At 49.8% G+C, this 26,819-nt stretch overlaps 1 protein-coding gene across 3 annotated transcripts in view; it reads left to right on the top strand.

Annotated features, from left to right (window-relative positions):
* Positions 1–26,819, top strand: part of Tdh (L-threonine dehydrogenase) — a 99,905-nt gene that overhangs the window by 34,175 nt on the left and 38,911 nt on the right. The window contains exon 1 of one of the 3 annotated variants that reach the window (XM_075704298.1): positions 10,689–10,839. The exons of 1 other annotated variant lie outside the window; for it this stretch is intronic. The gene's annotated coding sequence lies outside the window, so the exon portion shown is untranslated. Of the gene's footprint in view, positions 1–10,688; positions 10,840–15,710; positions 15,938–26,819 lie in introns of those variants that run through there. One more of the 3 variants, XM_075704300.1, reaches the window with a different exon arrangement.

Genomic DNA, 26,819 nt, shown 5'->3' with positions numbered 1-26,819 from the left:
AAAGAACGCTTCGATTTACAACCCTGCCACCCCTGCGGCGTCAACACCGCGTAGCTGGTGCGTGGTCCACGTGGCGCCAGAACGGAGAAAGCACGCTGGCTTGCTGTAGGTCTTATCAGCTATGCTTTCACTCGCAGTTTTAGAGCGATATAGCTCTACTACTTCAGGCACAAACCCAGAAAACGCCTGATTCCGTAAATCTGACCTTCAAGCTGAGCCAAGGTCAAACTGGGACTTGGCCTGCCACTACCGGCGGCTGCTGCGTACACGCCACTTGGGCGCCCGTATATGGAAAGCGATCTGCGATGCGCACAAAGTGCGCCGCGTGCTGGTAGCTTCGTATGCGCTGTGCTTTCGACGCGTATAGTTTGCGTTGAAGCGAGAATTCGCTCGCTGCTGCTGCCGCGCCGAGCAGCGCTTGTGTGCTGTCTTGTGGCGCGATTGTAGATGCGGTAGTTGCTGACGGCGCGAAGCAGCGTCTGTGTCCTTTCCCAAAGCAAGCAAAACCGTGCTGTCGCTCGACAAACTTGGTTGAACCGCGTTTAACCGCGGCATTTACTTTTTATTTAGTTTTGCTTTCGCGCCGTCGCAGTTCAGCACAGCGTAAATGGAACGTCCGCTCGTAAGTACCGAAAACAAAAAAAAATGAACAAAGGCGGACAATGATGGCGAAAATGCAGTAATGTTTCCGCATGCCTTCAGCGAATCGGCGCTGCAATTTGGGCTAGTTTTATGTTTCGTACACTACAAACAATCATGTTTACTGTTTTCCTTGCGACTTTATTGCTCAATGTAGCGCTTGCCGAAGTTTCGGGCTTCGAATACAGCGCTGATTAGCACCGCTGCGTGGACACCTTGCTTTGCATGTTTCCGTAGGAGTTAAATAATTGGAAGCCCGTGCTTCAACGGGCCTGTCCTATAATTTTCAGGATTTATTGTGTTTATTGTATGCATGAAGCTACTGATAGAATACATTCAGTCGTCGATCACGCATACGTCGTTAATTAAGTTGAAAATTTCCATTTGCACATTAGCGTACATTAAATAGGCCGCCATTCGTACGTTTTGGGAATGGGTAGCCATTTTCCAGACATTTAGCGACGAGCCCATTCTTCGAGTTTTCTGGCCTTCGAGCCATCTCTGCACACGTAAGCGCAACGTTGAGTATGCGTGTGCAATCTTTAGCGACAGAGTGAGCAAACAGAAAGTGCTGGCGATGTATTTGACGGTCAACCTCGCTTCATCACGAAAGTAGGAGACGAGCGACGGTTGGATTTGCACTCGGGAAAGGAGATAATATATCGCCACGCTCTGGTGGTTGCACAGCGTTCGCATTTCTGCACAACGCCATATTAGCGACTTCAGTTTATGTGGCGTCTCTCTTACCACGGTGTCGTGAGGTAGGAAGGAAGAAAAAAGCGGAGAAGGAAGGCAGGGAGGTTAACCAGTTTAGCCTAACCGGTTTGCTACCCTACATATGCCCTAAACATGGGAGCGGGATGGGGGGATGAAAGATGGGGAGAAGAGATAGAGAGCACATAACACGGCACACACATCATTGGTTACAGTCTGTCACTCTTGCGCGGTACGTGACATCACTGTCACAGCCGCGTGTCCAAGCCCGTCTCCTTCATAAACCGAAGTAGTCCCTTCGTCGCCTTCAGCTGCGATGTCTTCTGTCGGCGATATGTGAAAATGGTTGCAATTGACAATGGTCTATTGTCAAGGTGCGCTAGAACGGACGCCATGGACTGTCTCTGAACATTATATTCAGAACAGTCGCACAGAATGTGTTCCAGCGTCTCCTCGCAAAGACAGGCATTGCAGAGAGCGTTGTCGGCCATTCTAATGCGAAACGAGTAAAATTTCGTGAAGGCCACCCCTAGCCATAAGCGATAAAGCAGGGTGGCTTCACTTCGGCGGAGTCCAGTTGGCATACAGAGATGCATCAAGGAGGGCAGGTCATGCTGATGAGTGCTCCGGTTGGTCTGGCTGCTTGGTGTGCACCATAGAGAGAGCGTGATCTCCCGTGCAAGCACTCAAAGTCTGCTGGCTGTGTCGGACTGTGAAAGTGGTATGGCCTCTTCCTGTGTGTCTTCAAGAGCTGCCCGAGCGGCTTTATCGGCGTCTTCATTTCCTATGACGCAAGAGCTGTTTCAGTGACTTGGCAGCCACTGAAACATCACGTGATGTCCTTTCTCATGTGATGTATGGAGTAGGCATCTAATATCGAGCACGAGCTCTTCGAATGGCCCACGGCGCAGAGCTGATAGCACAGATTGTAGGGCTGCCTTTGAGTCACTGAAAATTGACCATTGTCGAGGTGGTTCCCGATTGACGAAACAAAGTGCAGCGCGAAGAGCAGCTAGTTCCGCAGATGTAGATGTCGTTGGGTGGTCAGTCCTAAAGCTGATGGTAATACCTCTTGCTGGGACGACAACAGCACCAGACGAACACTGGATGTTTGTGGAACCGTCAGTATAAATATGTGCACTGTACGCGTACCTCTCGTGCAGAAGGAGCAGAGAAAGTTGTTTCAGCACAGGCGACGACAGCTCAGGCTTTTTCCAGATTCCTGGTACGCTGAGATAGACTGTGGGGCTGACAAGGCACCAGGGGGGGGGGGGGGGGGTATCGATGGTTTAGATGCAGCGGCGAAGCCCGAGGGAAGTTTGTCGTTGTACTTGACGAAAGCTTTAGAGAATGATGCTTGGTGCCTGTCTGAAGGTAGTGTTGCAAGGTGGTGATAGGGGGCACGTGCAAAGTCGTGAGGATTCCTCATTCGATCTGTACTTAAAGAAGCGTAAGGAACGCCAACGTATTTTCCTTTCCACAACTGAAAACTCCCTATAGCACCGGGCTCAGGGAATGCAATCTTTTACAAAAAGTTAACGTACGACGCCGCGACTACGGATCTGTAGGATAACACTTTCGAGATGGCGACTAAGAACTTAGGCCAGCTATAATTAACGGAACATAGTAGTGCCTCTTTCACGCCAACACCGACCATATCGACCAACACCGATCGAGCATGCGTATCCCCCAGATTATGTAGCCATAAATTCGGCTATCAGTTTGATAGCCGAAATTCGTCGGGCCACAGTTCTGCGGATGAGCGCACTTTTCCACGCACAAACGTTCATAAAGCTTGTGCGGAGGGCTCGCTTCCATTTCCCACCTACGACGAGACCGCCGAAACTATATAAACTTTGAAAGTTAATTAGTGTTTTTGTTAACCATCGACTAATTACCTCGTGACATTCGTCACCCCATGGTCGCCAACACTGACGGCACGTGTTTGAAGGAACCGTCATTTTACTTGCAAGGCGACTATCTTTAAATAATACTTCGCATTCGTAGAAGCACCGGGCACACGCGTATATATGCGCATATGACGTCTACAAGTATAAGCTTAGTCAGCGACACCGCGCGGCATCACAATGCATTGCAAAACTCAGCGTGGATTCTTTTGTCTGAGAGACCACGCAGGCAGCGTGCGCTAACTTTGGATCCGCCAACTGTTTAGAGTCCCTATTGTTCGTCTCGACACAGACCACCAAGTGAAATGCAGCACGCATCGCACTTCTCTGCGGTGTGGTGATGCAAACCACGCTGGCGATTGCACGTGCGGCACAGTGCCGGCTCGTGCAAGGAACACGTGGTCTGATGTGGAACACGACGGCAGCTTTTATTTATTTATTTGCATTCCTACTTTCGCCCCAAGGAATTGCAATAAGGAGGGCGCATTTCTATATATATATATATATATATATATATATATATATATATATATATATATATATATATATATATATATATATATATATATATATGAAGTAATAGCAAGATGTGCGACTTCAAATTGAAGAGTACATGCCCATCATTAGGGAAGCCGCGGAGGTACAAACAAAATCCAACGAAAAAATTTCCTCGTGACAGCTCGCGCTTTGGGACGCTGTGTCCGGGATAGGTCCCATTCCCCAGTACTTTACGCCTTCGTGATCGGCCCATGCAGGTTGAACTGCTTTTAGTGTTTCATGCCCGGAGTGCACACCGTAGTCTTAAAGGGCCCCTGAAACGATTCGGACACATTTTGTAGGCGCGTAGGGTACAGCTTATGCAGAGAGAAAGAGAGAGAGAGAGAGAGAAAGAGAGAGAGGTTTATTTGGTCCATTAAGGGTTTAGCGTTTGGTCTTCGCCTTCATCGCTGCAGACGCTTGACCTTCTTAGCAGGGTTGGGCCCCTAGTCCAGGGCTCCACTGAGCCGCGCTGCTTCGCTTGCGTGCTGCACCATTGCCCTTTGGGCGGCGAGCTCGCAGCTGGTGAGCCGGCTCTCCTACTGCTCCGCACTCGGGGTTTTGTGTTGGTGGAATGTATAGTTACGTTTACACTCCCAGGTTATATGGTAAAGCGTGGGGGTTGCCCCGCACCACGGGCATGTGTTCCTAAATTGTGTAGGATGCATCTTGCTTGGTGTATGTAAGTTAGAGAAGGTTCCCGTTTGCAGCCTCTGCCATACTAGCTGCTTCTTGCTGTGTTAAGGCTTTGTGTGGCGGGGAGTATCTAATTCTCTTGCCTCTGTGGTAGTTCAGCAACTCTGAACAGCCGATCTCCACGGTGAAGTGCTGTCCCAGGGCGTGTGGCCGCTCGACTCGGTACGTGATCTCGCGAGCCAAGCTGTCTGCCACTTCATTTCCTTCTATCCCCGTGTGTGCCGAAATCCAGATTAGTTTGTGGGTTGCGGTGTGTCTGAGGTGTTCTGCCTTGCGGAGAATAGCTAAGGCAGCCCTGCAGATTCTACCCTTTGTGTAATTCCTGCATGTCTCTTTTGAATCCATTACAATGACCATTGATATGTCTTTTCGATAGCCCTCAGGCGCTGCCAGCGCAACAGCGACTTCCTCCGCTTCCACTATCCTGGCGCTACGTGCAGTTGCGCAGGTGATTAGCTTGCCTGCGTTGTCAACCACTACCGAAGCTGCCTTAATGTAATTTGTAGGTCTATTCCATGGATACAGTGTTGCGTCCGTGAAAACCGTGTTTTCTAGTTTGGCTAAATGCCTTTCCACATAATCTGCCCGCGCCTGCCTTTTGGCCGCGTGGAGATTTGGATCCATGTTTTTCGGAATAGGATTGACCTGCAGGGTCTTACGGATCTCGTCGGGTATATCGGCGGATCGATCGAGATGCCTCCTTGAGTCACCACCTAACCTCGTAACATTCGCACCACAATTTAGGTGAAGTGTTACGTATTAATGGAGCTACAAGCGATCACAAGTTACCCTCCTCCCTAGCCATGCTTTTCCACCTCAACTTGTTCGCCGAGTGATCGGGGCTAAGCTCCGCCTTCACTGGTCTGCGTCACGATGCGACGTCACATCGTCCACTTCCGGTTGTTTTGGAGCCCGCCCCCTCCCGCGCGAAACCTCTCCGCTAGGCGCTTGGCCGTCAACCCCAAGTGAGAGCTATCGAAGCAGCGTGCGTTCCGAGCATTCTGTCGCAGCACCGCACGTGTCTGGTATTCCGTTAACCACGCACTAGCGGAACGTTTCGACGGAACGGTGGAAGCATAAACTTAAGCTTATTAAGGAAGTGATGAAGCGTAGACGTACGTCAGCTGCCTGATCGGTCTCCACGGTCCGGCCACCCGTTGGCGCAGAGCTTAACCAGCCAAAGAAAGAGCTAATATTGCTCTAACCAAGTGTACAACATTTTAAACATTTGCAAAAACAACGCGTTAACGATTACATTCCTGCAAAAAATTTACACCAGCAGCAAAGAAGAATACATTTTGTTGCTGCTACTGTGTGTGGTTGAGCTCTATGGTATACCACGTGGCTGCACCGTGCAGACCAATCACATTTGCACTTCTGTTCATCCCATGAAACGACACGCAAGGGGACACGGCCAGGCCCTGTCCCCTTTGCGCTTGCGTTTACCCTAATACCGGGCTCGCGAAACGCTGTTGCGTTAGTAATCTTCTGGTGTAAAGTGACGGCCGCAATCGCGCAAGTCCTGGCGCTGATCGGATAGCGGCAGTCCGTTTGTCTACTGGCTTGCAGAGGGACACGATGTCGCAGCTTGACATATTGCCAGTCGCTACGTTTGCAGTCCACAATGCAACAAAGTCGAATCGTAGCACTCGCGAAAAGACAGACCGACACCGACGGCGGAGCTCTCGTCAAAGACGGAGCACGTTGTAACACAAGCAGAGGACGCTTGCTGTGTGCCGGAAGTGCTTAAGTGTACTGAAAAATTGTTCTTGTGCATTCCCTTTATGCTACTTTCTTTTTATAAAAACAAATTAACTAGGATTCCAACTATTATGAACATCATTTGTTTACCATAATGTTGGAAAAATTATCGATCACGCACCCTGGTCAGCCAATCGGATAGCTCGCCCCACTGATGTCATGTGGGTGATTTGCATCATATGGGTAGGGGTGGCTTAATATTCCGCCGCGCAGTGTGCTGCGATCGGCAGCGATGTGCATTTTTAAAACCTTATAATAAATTATACGCTTTACACAGAGCACTTAGACGCGTCAATTAATGACCAGAAGGTCCTACTCTGACGACTCAGTAGGTTTGTAGAAAATCATCAAAATCGTTTCAGGGTCTCTTTAACATACACACCTCGTGCATAGCATCGCTGCGTATACGATCGTTTAACACGCGGTCGCTGACGGCGTCGCAATCCGTGCTTCTATCGCTCACGCATCGTCCTGGTTGTCCAGTATACCTGTTGCAGAACCCAAGAGTCGGCGCAAACAGTCTTAGATTTTTTAGCCGGAATCGACACCCTGAAAATCATTTGGCCAGTTAACTTTTAGCACATGGCTAACAGCCCTGCATTGAAGGGCTCCCTTAAAACTCTGGTGTCAGTGTTATGTTTTATTGCATAATGTTTTAACGAAATCCCATTGCCATGGCCCACATCACTGCCTAGTCACCGTCATTATTTTAGCACCTATATATTGTACGCCGTTTACAGCTACAGGTCTTAGGCCCTTTTACAGCCATGTCACATCTACCATGAGCAATTAATTGTGCACGCCATACATAATACATCATCAACATTACCACTTGTCGTAGCGCTCTTTGCCCAAACCTGGCCTTTGCGCCATAAGACAACACACATCGTCAGACTGTTGTGGTACTCGTCAACAACAATCACCTGTCCATTTTATTCATGTAACGCTGTTACACCGTTGTTGTACATCCTACACTTATAGCATACCCTACTTCAGCCATTCTCATATATTTATTCCTTGTGTATTTTATGCAACTTGTAGCTCTCAGTTTTAGGCCTCTCTACAGCCACGTCACATTCAGTACTCGTCACACTGCTTCCGCGCTCTTTGGCCACGCTTGGCCCTTGCGCCAATAAACGCTACATATCATCATCGCGTCGTAAGCTCGGGTCGAGCGCCCGGAGTGAAAATGACGCCGTCGTCGTCACCGCGTCGTCTGGCTTGTTTGCTGTCGGCACACGCACGCTCCCGTCGGACACGTATAGCTGTTAGCCTTGGGCGAGCACGTTGGTTTCACTGGGTAACGCTTTGCGTAATCCGAAACTATGCCGGCTAGCCAGTTACCAGCGAAATTGTTCCGCGTAGCATTTGCCTCCGCAGCGCGTGCGATCTGCTTCATTCCCCCCCGCCCTACCCCATTCATATAAACGCTGCCTCTACGGTGACTCTGTGTAATCGGCCGCAACCTAGGCGTGCTGCAATGTTCGCGTGCCACGGTATATGTGCAACGCCCTCGCAAGGAGCATGCGCGCCAAGGTGTGGATCGCGTTAGCTGAAGGCACACGAAGGAGCAAACGGGCTGCACTAGTTTAAAATGGTACGCCGTCGTTCCGGCTTCACTGTCGTCCTCCTTTCAGCCCACTGAACTTTCGCAGCGACCGTACGCGCACGACCTTCGAAGCGCTGCGGAGCGTTCTGAAAGGACCTGTCGAGAGTGTCATTAAACGGATCGCGCACGCGTCGTCGGCGGCGGCGCTCTGTTCCGCGCGCACGGGCGAATTCAGATTTGGACGACCGCGTGCTCGCCGATGCCGTTGCTGCGATTTCAGTGCGTAGCTCGCTTTTCGTGGCGCAAGTTCGCCCCGGCAGAAGGGCTATAGATTCTCAACGCAGAGTGCGCCGCTGTCTGCCTCATCACTGTCACTCGAACGTGACGACGAAGAGGAGGTTGTAGCACGACGACGGGCGGCTGGACACACCAACCCGGTTTTCCAGTTCTTCCCTGCTGTGACAATAAAAATTAAGCACGCCATATGTGTGCAAACAGTGTTCGACGATTCAAACGCGATAGTCTGACCGCATGCGTGGTGGCCTGTGAATTTGCGCCGCCGTGCCGGTACAACCGGTTCCCGCACCGACGCAGTCGGGAAACTGGTGACTGAACCGTACCTCTCTGCGCACGTGGCAGTTCACCTTGTAACACGGGGGAAAGAAAATACGTCGTCAGAAAGCATTGCTCGTTTGGGCACCCCTCAGTCAAGGAATGAGTGACATAATCGCACGTCTCTCTGTGTTGACGCCCCTCTGTGTACACGTCTCTCTTCGACGTGGACAAACACAAGTGGCGCAGGCAACGTAGCATTTAACGTCACATCACGAGTGTCGTATTCCGTCAACGCCACCGCCAAATACCGCCAACAAAAACAATCAGCCGCATTTCGATGGGGGCGAAATGCGAAAACACCCGTGTACTTAGATTTAGGTGCACCTTGAAGAACCCCAGGTGGTCGAAATTTCCGGAGTCCTCCACTACGGCGTGCCTCATGATCAGAAAGTGGTTTTGGCACGTAAAACCCCATAATTTAACTTTTTTTTAAAAACAATCAGCACAGCAAACTTCGCTTTATCGATTCCCGCAGTGCGCGACTTCTGCACATTTTTTTTTCTTTATAAGGTATGCACGTGAATACGTGCGACTGCATAAAATCGTGCCACCTCTTAGTGTGCCGATATGTGCTTTGCGTGCCTGCTGAGAGCCGGTATTTTCTAAGTAAACGCTAATTGGAAGCTCAGCGCCCCTGCTTCTTTTTCGTCTTCGATCTTGGCGCTCTTGCAACGCCGTGAGCAGGATGAAGTCGTCCAGGTCAACGTGTTGTCACAGTAATAAGAATCAAGGACCTATGGTCTTGAGGGTACAATAAGATAAGAATAAAATAAATATAAGGACACCAAGCCTAGCCAGCACCTTTGCCTCAGTCCCTAAGCAATAATCGCGCCCGCACGGCGCACGGCGCGGGTCAAAACGTACAGGACGGACAGAGAGACAGGACAAACAGGAAATACACAGACAGACAGCTAAGACAATCAGGACGGACACAGACAGGACAGATAGACGGACAGGACGGACACAGACAGGACAGGACGGATAGACAGACAGACAGGATAGACACAGACAGAACAGACAGACAGGACAAACAAGAAAAACACAGACAGGACAGAGGGACAGACAGACGGGACATATAGACAGATGTGACAAACAGGAAAGACACAGACAGACGGACAGAATGACAGGCAGGACAAACAGGAAAGACACAGACAGACAGACAACAACGGAAAATAGATCAAGCATACATACAAACGAAAGTGGCTGATGTGGGCCACGTTTTGAAGGGGATAATCGCGCGTTCGCCAACTGCGGGTAAAGAGCCGCGGTATGTGCGCAACGACGCGCCTCGTGCCAGTGATGATGACGTCACAAATTGCGGCGCGGCACGAACGCCCCGGAGCCGTGCCTGAAGGAGGCCGCGGGTGAAACGGATCGCGTTTTCTTGGAACCCGATCACGCCATCGCGCGGTTTGTTTACGCTCGCCACGCGCGGCTCTGCGCGTCATCTATTCCTTCTCTCTGTTCTCTCACTAACGATGCACGAACGTTTTGCTGACGTGCCGTACGTTCTCCGCTCTATGGCCAGCTCGCTTGCTTTTCGGGCTTCCTTTGTTTTTGCTAAATGAGCGGCGGTTGCCTGACCTGCAGAATAGACGGTTATAACGAGGAGGACAGGAGATGTAGCTGTGCTCGCTGCAGCTCACGAGGTGTGTTGAAAATTCGGCGCGGCTAACAGAAAAAAAGGCGAGGGAAGGAATAATATGTGACGCCGATTGGGAAGCTGAAGCGGGTCACGTCATATATCCTCCTCTATAACTCGCATCTTAGCAGATAGTGCTCCCATCAAGCTTTTGACGATTAGGCTGGCGTTTCATGGTTTACTAACTTAGTCGTTAGTTTGTTTGCTGTGTGACCAATGCGAGTTAGCCCTAAGTTAAGCTAGACCGCGATTTCGTGGCGATGTCCTTCCCAATGTCACTTTCTTTCCGCTTGTCACGCTTCGCCAGGGGTCAGAACGACGCTCCACCCGCTTTGTCAACGGGATCAGCCGGTCGTGAACAATGGCGCTGATAAGAGATGCGTATAATCGAGCGGAAGATGTGTATCGCCACAAAAGTGACTGCCCTAGGATTGTCTCACGGGAAACCAAGCAGAAGTCGTCAAAACACCTGAGGCAGTGGCGTATATACAGTTCTATATAAATGCAGAAAACGCGGTATGTCAACCGTTCAAGCTCGCTTACCACCATTGGCCTGACTCGTTTGCTTTCTTGTCTGCGTGTTTTTGTTGAAGTCTTGTTTAGCTGAAATGCGTTTCAGATGATTCACCACGGACGGCACGTGGGAAAAGCGAAGGTTGACGTCTACCTCCTTTGGCGCGCCGGATAAGACTCTCGAGGAGCTTCGAAATCCAACTGGAAGCAACGCAGGGCGAAGCAAACTAGTATACGCAGTTTGCTTCTCACGCTTAGAGAAAAAGGTAAATTCAAGGGTTTCACATGCAAGAATCCGTTCTTTGCCTCAACCTATTTGTCTTTTTATTTTCCGGGAAGGGGATTTGGGCGGTATCGTGTGCGTGTGCGTGTGTGTTTGTGTGTGTGTGTGTGTGTGTGTGTGTGTGCGTGTGTGTGTGTGTGTGCGTGTGTGTGTGTGTGTGTGCGTGTGTGTGTGTGTGTGTGTGTGTGTGTGTGTGTGTGTGTGTGTGTGTGTGTGTGTGTGTGTGTGTGTGTGTGTGTGTGTGTGTGTGTGTGTGTGTGTGTGTGTGTGTTTAGAGTTCGTAAAATTTGTCACCTCAGTTCCATACGTGAATTGATGTCTGCTGTTTACTGGCGCAAAGGCCACGTACGGGCAGGGAGGGCCATGCCAGTATTAATGGGTTTGCAGTTGAGGTATGATTTCTATGAAGTTGATCTGACGTGGCTGTAAAAGGGGCCTGAAGAATAGTCGCTCTAGAGTGCATAAAATCGACGTGTAATAAGATTATGGCGATGACAAATGACGGGAACTATGAGCATTGCATTGCGAGATAATTCCACATGTGCAATGTTTATTGAACGCCGCGAGTAGCAATGACAATGCTGACATTTTCACGCGCGATGCCTCTGCTTCTAAAAGTAGCATGGTATTACTGCTCCAAGTTTTACATGCGTTTTGTTCCGGATCTTCTTTGTGTCCTTCTTTCCTCCTCAATTACGCACTAAATTAGAAGGATCGCACGCTGTGTTTGTTGACGCTAATGAACAATTAAATTTAAAACCGCAATCTGATTATCAAGCACGCCGTAGGATGGGGGGGGGGGGGGGGGACTTTGGATTCGTTTTGACCATCTGGGGTTCTTTAACGTGCAAGTAAATCTAATTATATATATCTATACACTTTATTTTTCTTTGTTAAATTAGAATGTCTTTACTGAATCGTCTTGTATTTTACTTGCTTATTATATTTGTCAAAACTATTGGTTTTTAAATTTCTTCCATTAACACATATCTAAAATCTGCCCGACCCTTGGCCGGTCCCCCTGAGTGGGTATGTGCGAATGTCCTTAAGGACATCATCATCATCATCATCATCAAGCTTGTCTCGCCGCCTTCTTCGTCTTGGTTTGTCGTGTTTACCGCTGTTTTTCCTTCTTTCTTAATATTTGATAGCATGCACCAACGGGCCCAACTCACCGCGTTGTAATTTCTCGAAAATGACCCCGTAAAGAATGGAAATATGCGCTGCGATACGTATTACCACAGCAAGTCTTAAAGCCACGCTTAAAGAGCAACACATTAAATCAGTTGCGACAGTAAAGCATTGTCACGTTGTAATGAAGGTGAAGGACTAGAAAAAAAGAACTGTCGAAGGCGCGATGTGGAATTTCGTCCCGTTATTGGGGCGGCGAACCTGTGGCCGTAGCGCAAGCAGCACGGAGCGTCGTCGAAATGTGAAACTGCGGGTCAATTTGAATCTGCGCTGCCTGATAGGAAAAAAAAAAGGGGGGGGGAAGAGAGAAAGTCCGTAATCTGGTGAAAGACGGCCGCCGGCGCAGAAAAGGCAACGATAATGCGCGGGCGACAACGTTCCTTCCTGGCCTTATTTTTATTCGCTTGGCGTAAATGGCTTGATTCTTACTGAAACAAACGGGGTACACACACACACACACACACACACACACACACACACACACACACACACACACACACACACACACACTCGCACGCACGCACGCACACGCACACACGCACGCACACACACACACACTTTTCTCTGAATTTCCCGCCGAAACCTGTGCGTCGGTACGTCAGTGCGATGACACGCATTTCAAGTTCAATTCTGGCGTCTGACGTGCCGACACCAGGGTTGTGGAGTGTGGCGTAGCGTGGCGATTACATGCTCGCATTCGGCGCGTTTTCGTGCATAAGAAGTCATAGAAACTTGCTATGGGAAACGCACTGCACGGCTTACTTATCGCTAGACAATGTGCTAGATCTGAGCGGAGGCTGTGTCGTCATAACCGATGACGAAATGGCGAGCATGTTGCGGGAACTTACGGGTGGGGGCGCCGCCTGTCTTTTAGTTAAGCTTTTGTTTTCTTTTCGCTGACTTACCAAGCCACCTTCTGGTCGTGAGAGCGGCCGCTTTGGCTGTCACGGAAACGTAATTTACTAATGCAGCTTAATTTAACATTCTACTTTAACGTGCCTTTATATGGAAAGCCAGGAACAATCCTATAGGTAAATCAGTTTAGATTGGAAAAAATATTATTTCTGAACTCTCATCAATGGCATTCATTTGGCAAAGATACGTTGGTTAATTTACTAGCTAAAAAAAATATCAATGAAGGCACAAATCCAACCCCCCTCTCAACCCCCAACCCCCCCGGCCCACTTTTTCCCCCTCTTTATTGAATTTCCTGTCGAAACCACCGTGCTAGTGTTGTTCAGTGTGACGTTAACTGTTTGAATGAATTTCAATGTTGCCAGCATCAATCTCTCAACGCCTTCTCGATGATGATGATGATTCATTTGCATCCCCTTGAAGTGGGACGGTGACAAATAGTAGCCTAACCTGATTGAGCTAATCGGCTATGCTAAACAAGCTTCTAATTCTAGCATTTTCGTATACCTCTGCCTGTCGCTTTCTCAAAACCTGCGTCTACCTTCTACCGCTACTATAGTGCCGTTACAGGCGTAGGTAACGGTACAGAAATGACAAAACTTTCTCTTTAACGTCTCCTGCAAGACGACGCTTTTACTAGACACTCAATGAACAGGTCGTGAAACGAGAGGTCGGTGGTCGGCGCTCGGTTCTACCCTCTCGCTCGTTCCTGCGTCCAAGCGTAGTGCACGCGGCATGTTCCTTCGGCCGCGTGTCAACAGTGCTGCATGAACGCAGTCTCGCGCGCTGACCTTCTGAAAGGCAAAAAACTGCTTGCGACAGGGGAGCCTTCATCGTGGACGTGCACGGTAGAGACTTTTGCACCCTCAAGGTTGTCCCACGGTTAACTAGCACCTTTACTCTAAAGACGTAAAGAAAAAAAAAAGATTACTGCAAACTCTAAAAAATGAGTTCGCAGTCCTTTGGAGCGTGTCTTTCTCTCCGAACAATAATCGTCATCTGTCTAGCTTTCATTTCCTTTCTTTAAAACTCCGCGCTCGCTGCTCTCCTGTCTAGACAAGTGCGTCACGCAGACACGCACGTGCTGTACGTGCGCGGCTTTAAAGAAAGGAAATGAGCTCAAGATAAATTACCGTTACTGTGCCCCGTGCGTAAGAGATTCGCCCCGATGGGTCAGCGAACTACGGCTACACGTGCGACGAGAGAAACCGCATACAACAAAACCTCGTTATAACAAAGTTGAAAGAGCAGTCAGAATTGCTTCGTTATATTGTCACGTAGTGGTGGCTGCGAAGAACACGGTATAGCGAAACTTTGCGAATGACGAAGCTAACTTTTACTGGGCGAACCTGTGCCCACGAAAGCAAGCGACACCCGAAACACGACGAACGCCGTCGGCGATCGCCGAAAATCTGATCAGCGGTTGAAGCGCGTCGGCTTTTATGCGTGACTCGCCGAAGGTTTAATCGTAATTGCCGGTGCCCGCGGGCATTCCAGAGAGTACACAATTTGCGTCGCGCATGCGATCAGATTACGCAAGGTTCGGGGACCAACAGACAATTCATAACATTCGAGAAACGTCCGATACGTGCAGGTGCGTCCTGCGCCGAGCGATGACGCTTGACGTATGTTAGCCGGTAAGAAGCGGCCACCAGAGAAAGGTACGTAAATAAGTACATGTGTCAATATTCGTTATATCTACCATTACGCTTGCTGCACTGCGAATCTCCGTGGGAATTTCAAGGGGCAATCTCACTTACATTGTTATATGCCGTTTGGTTATAACGAAGTCAGACCGTAATTGTAGGTGGTGCATTCACTCTGAGCAACTAGACACGCACTGAAACATCTGACACGAGACTTAACAGCAACGGCGACTTAAGTTTACTTCATGCAGTTTTTGTGTCCATCGCAGCTATCACCATATTTTCTTGTCATAAAGGTTCCTTTGCACCCTGTAAGGGTGCAACGTCTTTCGTTGGGGGTGGGGGGTGGGGGGGGGGGAGTGTCACGGCTCCGAGCGGCGGGAAATTATATGAGCGTCGTCTGAACGGCGCCGGTTCCGACGAACGTCGTTGTGCCGCACATCCACAGATGTGCTATGTTATGCTATGCTATGCTATGTACAGACGTGCACATTACAACATCTCTATGATGCAAAACTTATGTGGGCTTAGAAAAAACGAGAAAAAGATAGTGTCATCTGCAAACCGTAAGACACACAAAAAACCACAATCGCAGCTTGTCCCCCCCCCCCCCACCCACTTCCGGCAGCGCCTCTGCATTGATTAGTAGACGGTGCTTACACGCAAGGCATCGAAGTTTCGTCCTCCGTTTCCAGCCGGCGTCTCGAAAGTCGCAGCCTCCTGCGCGGACGTCGACGTCCGTAGCTCGCAGAGCCGATGGCTCTTCCCGCCTCCTCTCACTCCCCCCCCTCCCCCCGCCCAGACATGGGAGCACGCACAATCACCTTCACCGTCCGAGGAAATGGCCACGCTGGCGAAAGGAAAAACCGCGTCCGCCGGTGCGGCACAGGCGGAGAAAGAAAGACGGGAGGAAAAGGACGGCGCGGTCTCGTTCCAGCCGAGGAGGGCAGCTGAGCGCGCACGTTACGTTAGTTACGCGGGCGCTTCCCGTTCAGCGGATGACGTCGGCGCGAGCGCGTACGTGGATCCGTACAGGGTGGCCACGTGCGCCGCAGGGGCTCGGCTGTGACGTCGGCGGCAGCCTTTCCGCCGTGCCGCTGAAAGGGCGTCGTCGCAGCTAGCGCAGCTGCTGTCGCTCGGCGAGCGCGACCTTGCCGCCGCTGCGGTGTCGCGCGTTACGTCGGCTACGCGCGCGCGAGGCACTCGCTTCCCGCGACGGCGTGCCGCATTGTCGCAGCGGCCCGACCTGAAGGCAGTCGGGAGCGCCGGGTTTCGTCACCGTTGAAAAAGAGCGCGCTTGGCCTGCCGCGTTGGTACGGCGACCTCCACGTAAGTCGTTCGCGCATCCTTTCGGCGCTTGTACGCTGCAGCGCTCTCTCCAAGCGGGAAGCGCCGCGCTAATCCCTTCCGCGAAGCCGAGGGGACGAGGAATCTCTTTTCCCGTGCAGTGAAAGTTCGCGTCCAGATCGGAAAGCCCTGCGGAGTGCAAGGTTAGCTTCCGGCGAGCACAGTAGGTTACCACCCGCGTACGGCTGTTTTGACGGTATTGTCGCAGGCACATTAAGCCAGCGGACACTGTGAAGCCGAGAAAAAGCACGCGAGGGAAATTATTTGTGGTTGAAACAATTGTCCCCGTGCTTTTCTTGGCTTCATCATCTGTGGACTTTGTGTGGTTGTGACTAACGAGAATGGCGCCCCTCGTTTCCCCATCTTGTCGTTCATCGACTATATTGAGTCCTAACATAGCCGGAAAAGAAAGAGGGGGGGGGGGCGCAGCGCGGCGGGGAGGGATCGAACGGAAATCACAGGCGGAGGAGTTGGGGCTGCTAAGTCAGTCACGGCCAGCAATGCGATATTGTAGGAAGAGCCGTGGATAACGTCTAACATCAATTCCTCAGGGCTGTGGACAGATGCCGTAGCGTACCGACTCCGCGTCATAATATTGACAACTTTTTTTTTTCCTGCATACACGACTATCACAATGCAGCCGACATGGCTAGAAATCGAACCCGCGTCCTCCCAGACAGCACCGGGACGTCGCAGTCGCGGATACACTACGGCGAGTTGCAACAGTAAAGGCTACGTTTGTGGCGATCAGTGGGTGTATGGCTGGAATTTTTTTTTTTTTTTCGTACTGTTGGGGCTGGAAACCGGGGTTGGCAGCTGCTGTGGACGTGGCTTCCACTCGCGAGGAAGCAGAACATTGGGCTATTTGGCGCAAGGGTGCCCATAATTCGCGGGGAAGGCGACATGGGTAACTGTCTGACACCAAGCAACACTCTGTATACAAGATGGTCTGCAAATTGGTGTCGACCGGATTCGGGTGCATGGTTTTGGGCAGGTTTTTATCATCGTCCGCTTCGAAACGACCTGGTGGCTGACGCCGCTAAAACTCGTCATTTTCTCGTTTCTGCCGCGTTTAGTAATTGCCCTCGTGGTCGGCGAGCACTCGCTCTTAGAACCTAGAATGCTCAAATTTCAGGAATCGTCGCTTCGTGTTGCCGAACAAGCCCAGCTAAGAACCGTTCTTCTTGAATTGCGCTTCACGATTTCTTCTTTCCGAAAGGTCGTGCTTCGACTCTGTGCGAGGCTTGCAAGGTCATCCGGTCAAATTTCGTTATAACGAAATAATTAATATAACAAAGTAAGCGAAATTACCTTTGAAATACCCATAAAGATTCATACTGCAGTACATTCAATAATGGCTATAACGAATTTTTGCTCCCCTTTCAACTTCGTTATAACGAGGTTCTACTGAACTAGATACTTCTCCACCACGTGGCTGGACTCTCGTCCGTAGCGCTCATACTCGGCGCGTGATGTGATGTGTTGTGGGGTGCCTCCTTCTTCCCCTCCGTTTTTTAACGCGATAGCGTTAAGGAGCTCGTGTCGCAGAAAAGCCGGTGTCGTCGGCGTCGGTGTCGGTGTCGGCGTCCGCGGCGTTGGCCGTGAGCGATAAGTCACGGCAGGCACTTCATAAATAAAAAGCTACTTCCAAAATGGGCTGGGTGGGAACCGAACCAGGGTCTCCGGAGTGTGCGACGGAGACGTTACCACTGAGCCACGAGTTTTTTTTCTTCCTTCTCCCATCTTCGAGAAGGTTGGCGCGGTCCACGCTTTCGGGAAATAATTGCTGGCCCGCTTTCCTTTCTTTCTGTGTTGTGTGTATGGATGTTTGCATATAATAATAAGAAAAACAGGAGAAGGAGGAAGATGCGTGGTTCTAACAAGAATCTTCCGTGCTGACAACAAACCATCAAATCTTAAACAAATGTATTTTCCTATAATAGTGAATGTGCGTATTTTTTTTTGTTCCCTGCCTTCACGCCACTAACACTCCACAATTTCTTTGCTAATCTCCAACGCAAATCATTCGTCTGATCTTATTATCCACAAAGACCTAAGCCCCCGGGAACGGTAACTGTGTCCTATAATTTATTTCTGGATATGGATACTGCTACGTATGATGATGACGATTATTATTATTATTATTATTATTATTATTATTATTATTAGTAGTAGTAGTAGTAGTAGTAGTAGTAGTAGTAGTAGTAGTAGTAGTAGTAGCAGTAGCAGTAATTTCCTTACTTAAGCTCTCCCTTAAAACTTCAATGTATCCCACGTTCCTCACGCCCCGCAGGGGTATTCAGGTAAAACCACAGTCAGACCGGCAGACGGGGAAGGCGTGCGACTGGTTACTCAATCCGGACAAATTTTAGGGAACCAGAACAAGCAATTTTGCACCCGTTGTCCCGGGGAGGGTGCAAGAGCGCGGCGGTCGAAGTACCAGGACGAGCGCTGTCGTCCCGCTTCATTTTTTTAACCACCCATATAGGGTTCATTGCATTTCGTTCTCCCCACAGAGATACGGCCGTCGCAGGCTGGGATTCGTAACCGGCAACCTTGGCGGCTTTGTGGCGCGGCATGCTTCACGCGTCGTGGCAGCGCAGTGTGTTACACAAGTCCAGAGAATCCGCGCAACAAAGTTCTAACAGCCGCTGCGTGGTGCCGTTGCGATGTCAAAAAAAATTTTATGCATTCTTTCATTTGTTGTTTGCAAACGTCGGTGAAGCTGATCCGAAATTTCTGTTCCTTCAGAGGCCCGCGCACAGTATGATATGGCTGGGTGGCCGTATATGGTCCCGCTGCTGAGCACGTGTATCGCGGCTTCGATTCGCGTGGTCGTTTTTTTTTTTTTTGGTCGAGGGCTCAAATTTCGTGATCTCATCCCGCGCATGCCTAGTCCCTGACCGTCCTCGACTATACGCTTCCCGTCCCACGGAAGCCGCACTGTGACCATGGAACGATTTTGCGATATTGTACAAACGTACTGAGTCGTTAGAGTAGGTCCTTCTGATCATTAATTGACGCATCTAAGTGCTCTGCGTAAAGCGTGTAATTTATTATGAGGTTTTAAAGATGCACGTCGCTGCCGATCGCAGCACACTGCTCGGCGGAATTTTCAGCCGCCCCTACCCATATGACGTAAATCACCCAAGTGACGTCATTAGGGCGAGCTATCCGACTGGCTGCCCAAGGCGCATCATCGATAATTTTTCCACCTTTATGGTGAACAAATGGTGTTTGTAATAGTTGGAATGTTAGTTAATTTGTTTCTATAGAAAGAAAGTAACATAAACAGAATGCACAAGAACAATTGCTCACTACACTTATGCACTTCCGGCGCACAGCAAGCGTCGTCTGCTCATGTTACAACGTGCTCCATTTTGACGAGAGTTCCGCGGTTAGAGTCAGTCTCAGTCTTTACGCGAGCACCATGATTCGACTTTGTTGCGTTGTGGGCTGCAAACGTAGCGACTGGCAATATGTCAAGCGGCGACATCGTGTCCCTCTGCAATGCAGCAGACGAGTCGCGTGGCTGCAGCGCATCGGACTACCGCTATCCGATCGGCGCCAGAATTTGTGCGTTTGCGGGCGTCCCTCTACACCGGAGGATTACTACTACAGTAGCGTTTCGCGAGTCCGGTATTCGGGTAAACGCAAGCGAGGGGACAGGGCCTGGCCGCTTGACCTTGCCGCTTCACGGGATGAGCAGAAACGCAAACGTGAATGATCTGCACGGTGCAGCCACCTGGTGGCACAGAGCTCAGCCAAACACAGCAGCAGTAACCGGAAGTAGACGACACGACGTGCCATCATGACGCAGAGCCAGTGAAGGTGGAGCTTAGCCCCGATCACTCGGTGTACGAGTTGAGGAGAAAGTGCATGGCTATGGAGGAGGGTAACTTGTAATCATCCATAGCTCTCTTAAATTGAGACGCTTCACAGAAGTTGTGGAGCGAATGATTAATTTAGCTGTACCCTACGCGTCTGCAAAATTTGTCCGAACCGTTTCAGGGGCCCTTTAACATAAACCACCAGTCACTTTCCCTATACGCATTACATGACTTGCCCAGCTTCATTTTTTCCCATTTAATGTCAACGACAATGTCGGCTGCCCCCCTTAATCGCTCTGTAATAAGCAAAGAGACCGACAGCCGCTTTTTTAGGCATTCCCCTTTTCATGGCGCGATGGAACGCCTGTGCACAATCTGAAGTATCTGTGCCCGCAGCAGTTCATTCGGGGAAAGTCTAGAAATTTTTTAAAACGTAATTGTTTTGGATCTTAAAAATATCGTCTGTTTGCTGTGCACAGACCCTGGCAACAGCGGTAACTGATATCGATGGCGACGGCAAGCCGAGATGAAGTGAGCAACTCGAAACACGGGTCCGATGTGGGCGGCAGAATAGCTCTGTTATCAAACGCTGCGATCGCGGCCTTACAAACGCCCGCAGCTATTTTTTTTTTGTTAACCTAGAGATGTCACGGACGATTTTGATCCTTTTAAACGGTTCCTGCGGGCAGGATAATGGGTCCGACGAACACACTAATGGACGACCGTGAAACTGTGACCGGCAAACATCGGTTATAGCTTCAAACTTGTTTTTCAGAAGAAAAAGATAATTGCAGTCGGGATAAAGTAAGACTTAGAACGCATCTTTTTTGACGAGCGGACGTCAAGTCAACCCTTTCGGCGTAAACATTTAAGCTGCCCCGATACGAGACGAGTTCAACTCGGAATCAGCGTCTCGCCGACGCGCTATGCACTGCTCACTCCCTAAACGTCGCGGTTATCATCCTATCAACCTTTATTTTGTGAAACGATGACGAGCAGATAGGTTAAGCGATTTCAAAACGTACGCAATTTAAAACTGTCAGTGTTTTTTTTTTTTCGAGCATTGTTCGCTACGGCTGAGGGGGTACAGGCTTCGCAGTGCCGTCGGCAACGAGTGACCCGGTCGACTGAGTCACGTGACCGGCCGTGCACGTCGCAGCGACGGCGTGGTCGTCACGAAAACTCGCCGTCGGCTGGCGTGCAAACACCCGCCGCGACGTGGTGGTACAGACGCCAGAGTGGCTGGACTTTACAGATGCACGAAGCTCGCCTAACGGCGGCTCTGAATGGCATCAATTAGCTTCCTCGCTCGAAGGCAACGCCATGCACTTTTCAATAAAGCTATTTACAGATCGCAATTACGCACATAATATAGATAACCTGCGATATTAAGAAAAAAAAATGCAGTTTTGTCAATTTGCAGGCGTACAAGTTGAAACGAACAGGTGCATGTACATTTATTTGGAATTGGACTCGGTTTTCGAGGGCTTATAATGGCTTATAATCGCAACTAAAGGCCGACATTAAGGCGGCCTCGAAGGAAGTAGAGACAGATCTCCCCGTTTAAAGCATGGACAACCGACTGGCTCACATGCTCGAAGCCAAACAATCGCTCACCAGAAGGTGGAAAGAACAAAGACACAATCGAAGGCTGAGGAAACGAATTTCTTCCCTCAGCCGGCTGATTGCAGAACATTGCACGCAACTGTCTAACCAGCAACGGAGCGAAGTGTACGACGCCGCGAACGGCCGCATCAACAGCGGGACGACGTGTCACCTGCTCAAACGCCTTTTAGACTGAACCAGAACCGAGGCGAACCAGGGTCGCACGCTGAACAGGATCATGCACGAAGAACTCAAGATTAGCATGGAAAATAGCCTCATTGACCGTCTCGCCAACAAGTATATCCCGCTGGCCAAAAATGCTAGAGGCACGACCGCCGAAGCATACCGCGGCAGAGCCAACCCAAATCTACATCGGGACTTCTCCACCGAAGAGATACGCACGGCGTTTCAGAACCTAAACAGCAAGTCAGCGCCGGGGCCGGACGGCGTAACTAGCAAGACACTTAGAAACCTAGATGACACCTCCATCAAAACCCTCAGAGAGGAAATCATTAAAATCTGGAGGAACGGAGCACTACCCGAAGACTGGAAAACGGCCCTCATCATGCTCATTCAAAAGCCTGGCAAGGCGCCCAATATCAAGAACTTCAGACCGATCTCGCTGACGTCTTGCGTCGGCAAGGTAGCCGATCACGCGGCGCTAACCAGGCTCTCGAAACATCTCGAAGAAAAAGATATCTACCCCGTAACAATGATCGCCTTTAGACCCGGGCTATCCACCCAAGACGCCATGAAGCTCCTCAAGCATGAGATCATTGACGCAGACACGAGAGACGCGAGAGTAATCCTAGGGCTAGACCTCGAAAAGGCATTCGATAACTTATCACATGACTACATACTCGACACGATCTCTAACCTCGACCTCGGCACTAGACTCTACGCTTATACAAAATCGTTCTTGAGCGACAGAACGGCCACCCTCCGTCTAGGGGAAATCAAGTCCCAGAAATACAAACTGGGCAGCAAGGGCACCCCGCAAGGTTCTGTCATTTCTCCGACGCTTTTAAAGAAAACCTTGCGCTAGCCGGCCTAGGCAAGAGACTATCAAATCGAGAACGTCAAATACACCATATACGCAGATCAGGTAACACTCTGGATCCCCGGAGGTAGCCTGGGATCAATTGAGAACGATCTACAGCAAGCGATCGACGCGATCGAGGAATACCTCGCTCCCACGAGCCTGCGATGTTCGCCCGCGAAGTCGGAGCTCCTCGTCTACAAACCATCGAGAAGCGGTCCCAAGCCAAGGAGCGAAATCAAAGACACACACGTCATTATTTTCAGAACAAAAGACGGAGAAACCATTTCGCACGTCAGCAAAATTAGGGTCCTCGACATGCTCATTGAGAGCAACGGCTCTAACGCTGTGACAGTGGAGAAGATCGTGACAAAGTCGAATAATGCCATGAATCCCATACGTCGCTTAGCAAACAAACAACACGGCCTTAAGGAAGAACATCTCCTCAAGCTGACACATGCCTTCGCGCTGTGCCACTTCAAGTACGAGGCGGCCATGCACAGATGGAAGGTAGCGGAGAAGGACAAACTCAATGTGCAACTGAGGAAGCTAGTCAAACTAGCGCTGGGCCTCCCCAAGAGCACCGGGACAGAGCTCCTGCTGCAACTGGGGGTACACAATACACTTGAAGACATCGCTGAAGCTCAAGAACGGGCTCGACTGACAAGGCTCTCTGGAACCAAACCGTCTAGAAATTTTAGCCAAACTAGGTCATGACACCACAGCATCGAGAATATATACCAAAGTGTTCCGACGGACACACGCAACTCCTACACGGTTCGCCTACTCCCGCGGAACATGAACACCGCGCACCATCAACCCAGAAGGCTAGCACGCGGATCGTTCATCCTGCGCGAAATACGTGATAAGAATATCCTAGCCTGTTTCGTAGACGTGGCACAGTACCCGTCCAGGAAGGCCTTCGTTGCCACCGCGGTCAATAAGCAAGGTCAAGTCACAAACGCTCTCACAGTGAAGACCCACAAGTCCGAGATAGCAGAACAGGTCGCCATCGCACTCGCGCTTATAGACCCGACCACCACCCACGTCTACAGCGATTCACGCTCGGCCGTCAAAGCCTTTCAGAAAGGAGCCGTTGCAAGACACGCACTACAAATAGTCAATACATCAGCACCGCTGCAGCATCAGACCATCTGCTGGTTTCCGGAACACCTCGGAGAGATCGCGGACGCCCCTGCCAATCTCAGTGAGATGGTTCACAGGAGCGCGCGAGACCTAACCCTCCGCGACGCCACCTATTCTGGTCGTAACCATCCCAGCGAGAATCCGGACCCTGCCTCCACCATACTACGAGATCACAAATAACTTTTATCTAGACCGCAGAATATACAGCACACCACACAATATGCTCACCAGACCTCAAGCCCTCACGTTCAGAATGCTTCAAACAAACACGTACCCCACGCAGAACAGATTACATCACTACATGCCTCAGCTATGCACAACATCATATTGCGAAAATTTCCATAGCATACTCGACGTACATCACTTGCTCTGGCCGTGTGGTCGGACCCACGCAAACAAGAATCAAGACTCCGCCAGGCTACAAGAAGCATTACGCAGCACGAACCTGGCGGAGCAGCTCTGGGCCGTCCAGCGAGCCCAGGATGCGGCCGGGGAGTTCAAACTCCCGGTCCCAACGTGGAAGTAGCCCGCTCCATGGGGCCTTGCGCCCCGTAGGTCGTACGACCTTTCAGTAAAGTTATTCCATCCATACATAATGTCATGTTTCACCGCAGAATCTTATGACAATGGGGAAGCCTCAGGCAAAAGGCGCAGACCAGTGCGAACACTAAGTAAAAGTTGTTATCGGAAGTAAAAATACAGCCTGATCACACATCTCGGAGGCACATATGACGCAGAAGTGGCCTGGCGAACCCGTGCTGACACAACGTGTAACTTGCTATATGTCAGTGACCTGCCCTCTAGTCCGTCTGCGAACAGCTTCTTCAGCCGAGCGCGTTATTCTTCTGCCCCCGGTTGAAAGTTGCAGGTTGTTATACGCACAGCCCTTTCGCATATGCCGGAACTTCCCGGCAATTCTACGACTTGAGCTGGATTACTCTAACAGGCGGACATTATCCGAGCGAGAAATCGAAATGCATAATCGACTAATTGCAAAAGTTTGGAGAATGAGCTTTTCAACTACTTGCTTTACGACACATGCTCCAGCTTGCAAATTGTAGCCGGTAAGCTTCTCTGCGCCCTGTTTAGTTTGCGTTGTGCTTAAGTCACGAATAACCAGCACGCCCCACTTCCCGCCACATGTTTTTTTTTTTTTGAATGCACAATCACTTGGCACGAATTCTGCGCACGACACTGGTTTCGACATGAGCGGTATGAACATGCGCGATTAAATTCGTTGCCATTCCAGTTATTTTTGTGATACCGCGAATCAAGAGACATATTACTTTAAAAAAGTAAAGTGGACAAGAGTGCATTTCTGCCGCAAGTTCGACGGCGCTTATCACGAAACTAGTGCTAGTGTCCAAAGTCATTCCGAGTGCTTCGAAACAAAGTCAGTGTGACAACGCGCCTGGAGCAACATGGATGTGCTTGGGACTCTCTGGATCAAATTTGTAGATTGCAATATGTGCCCTAAAGTACTTAGTTGATTAGGGCACTTTGGTAACTTATCCGCTATGTGTTTTGACTTCTTGCGCAAGTATAGCGTCCGCATTTCGAGTACTACAGCTCGCGACGAGCTCAAAGAGTTACAAATTCCGCTAACCTAAAGAAAAAACAACATAGACACACAATACGGCGCGTTTTCTGAATGCCGGACCTATTATTACCTTCCTGTAATGAGCTGCCGCCATAGAGACGTCCCTATATAAACGCGCAAGACGTTAGACCCTTGACGCGGTTTGCGTACTGGACGAAAAACAGGAGTGAGAGAAAGAATAAGTAGAGAGAAACAGTTGTTAAACGAAGACAGAGTGAGTCCCTGAGGATTTCCGCTCGCACTATCTTCTTTATAATTAAATGTCACAGCTGCGGCTGCTTCACTTAAAAAAAAAAGTATAGGCACGTGAGGACGACTGAAAACCGCGTTGCACGTCCTTGCACTGTCCATGCGCACGCACTCTCAAAGGCATTCCATATTCCTGTTTACATACTGTTGACCACAGCCTCTCAAGGTCAAACGAAGGTTGGAGCTAGATGACAGGACAAAGCCTTTCACTGTTTTTAAGAGTCAAGCAACACACAATGTGTAACAATGAACTAGCGGCCGCGATGTCTTTCGAGGAGGTCTTGGCGCAATTCGATTGTACCACGTTCAAGTTCAAGGAACTATAGACGATTAATCTTTATGCCCACCTTGACGTTAGGCCCGCTTAGCAGGGAAGTCGACGGACGCAGCTGTATACAGCCGCGTTTATTTGCTTTAATTCTTTTTTCTTTAATTTTGGTCCAAAGGTATATTAAGAGCATACCTATAGACGTTTCTACTGTGATAGCACGTGACGCCAGTTATATGACCTAAAGCAAGTGAGTTTGCGCTGTCGTGACCACACATTCGCACAAGCTGTGAAACCAGCCCGAAGCCTGGTTGCGACGACGGGAGCCTAGCAACAACAACCTACAGCCTAAAAACGGTACTATGGAAATCTAAAATTATTCTAAGCCGCGGCAGGTTTTAAGCTTGTTCTTTGCTCATCTTCGCGATGTCGGACTGCTTGATTGGCTTTAGAAAATGGTGCCATACGCATTAGAATTACCAAACTTCGTTTTCACATAGGCTTAGTTTTGAATGCAATACAGCGAATATTGGAAATAATTATTCAACCCTCGTTCTTCTCCCCATTTTTTTTTTCATGCGTGATGTGAGGAATATACTTAGTGAGGTCTTCCATGAACTACACAATCGACCTTGTCTACGTTTGACGAAATTCAGGGCCAGGTGCTGGGTAATGTGCACGCAAAATTCACAGTATGCATGGGTTAATTACGGCCTTTGCTACAAGTACATCACGTACGCAAGTGCTCCGGAGCTTAATCAGTATGTCTAATGAGCAGCGCAAGAGAGAGAGAGAGAGAGAGCAAGAACAGGAAAGGCAGGGAGGTCAACCAGACGGGCACCCGGTTTGCTGCCCTACACTGGGAGTGCAAATTTTAACAGTTGCACTGGCGTAACTACGTACGCCAGCAAGAGCGAGTTCAGCGAACTTGGGGAGAACGCTGACGCAGATTCGTGTGTCAAGTTAAATGAATCTGCATCTACTAATGCGTATGTAAAACAAAAATTCTTTAGCAAGTGCTCAAAAGTGTCACGCTACTGTTTTTCGCTACGTTTCTGTGTTTCGATTGAACTCTGCTTTAGAAAAAAAATGCATTGTACAAAAGCGGGGCATGTTAACTGCGATGT

This window comes from Dermacentor variabilis, chromosome 9, assembly GCF_050947875.1.
Source record: "Dermacentor variabilis isolate Ectoservices chromosome 9, ASM5094787v1, whole genome shotgun sequence".
Taxonomy (NCBI): domain Eukaryota; kingdom Metazoa; phylum Arthropoda; class Arachnida; order Ixodida; family Ixodidae; genus Dermacentor; species Dermacentor variabilis.
This window is presented reverse-complemented; position numbering and strand designations above follow the sequence as displayed.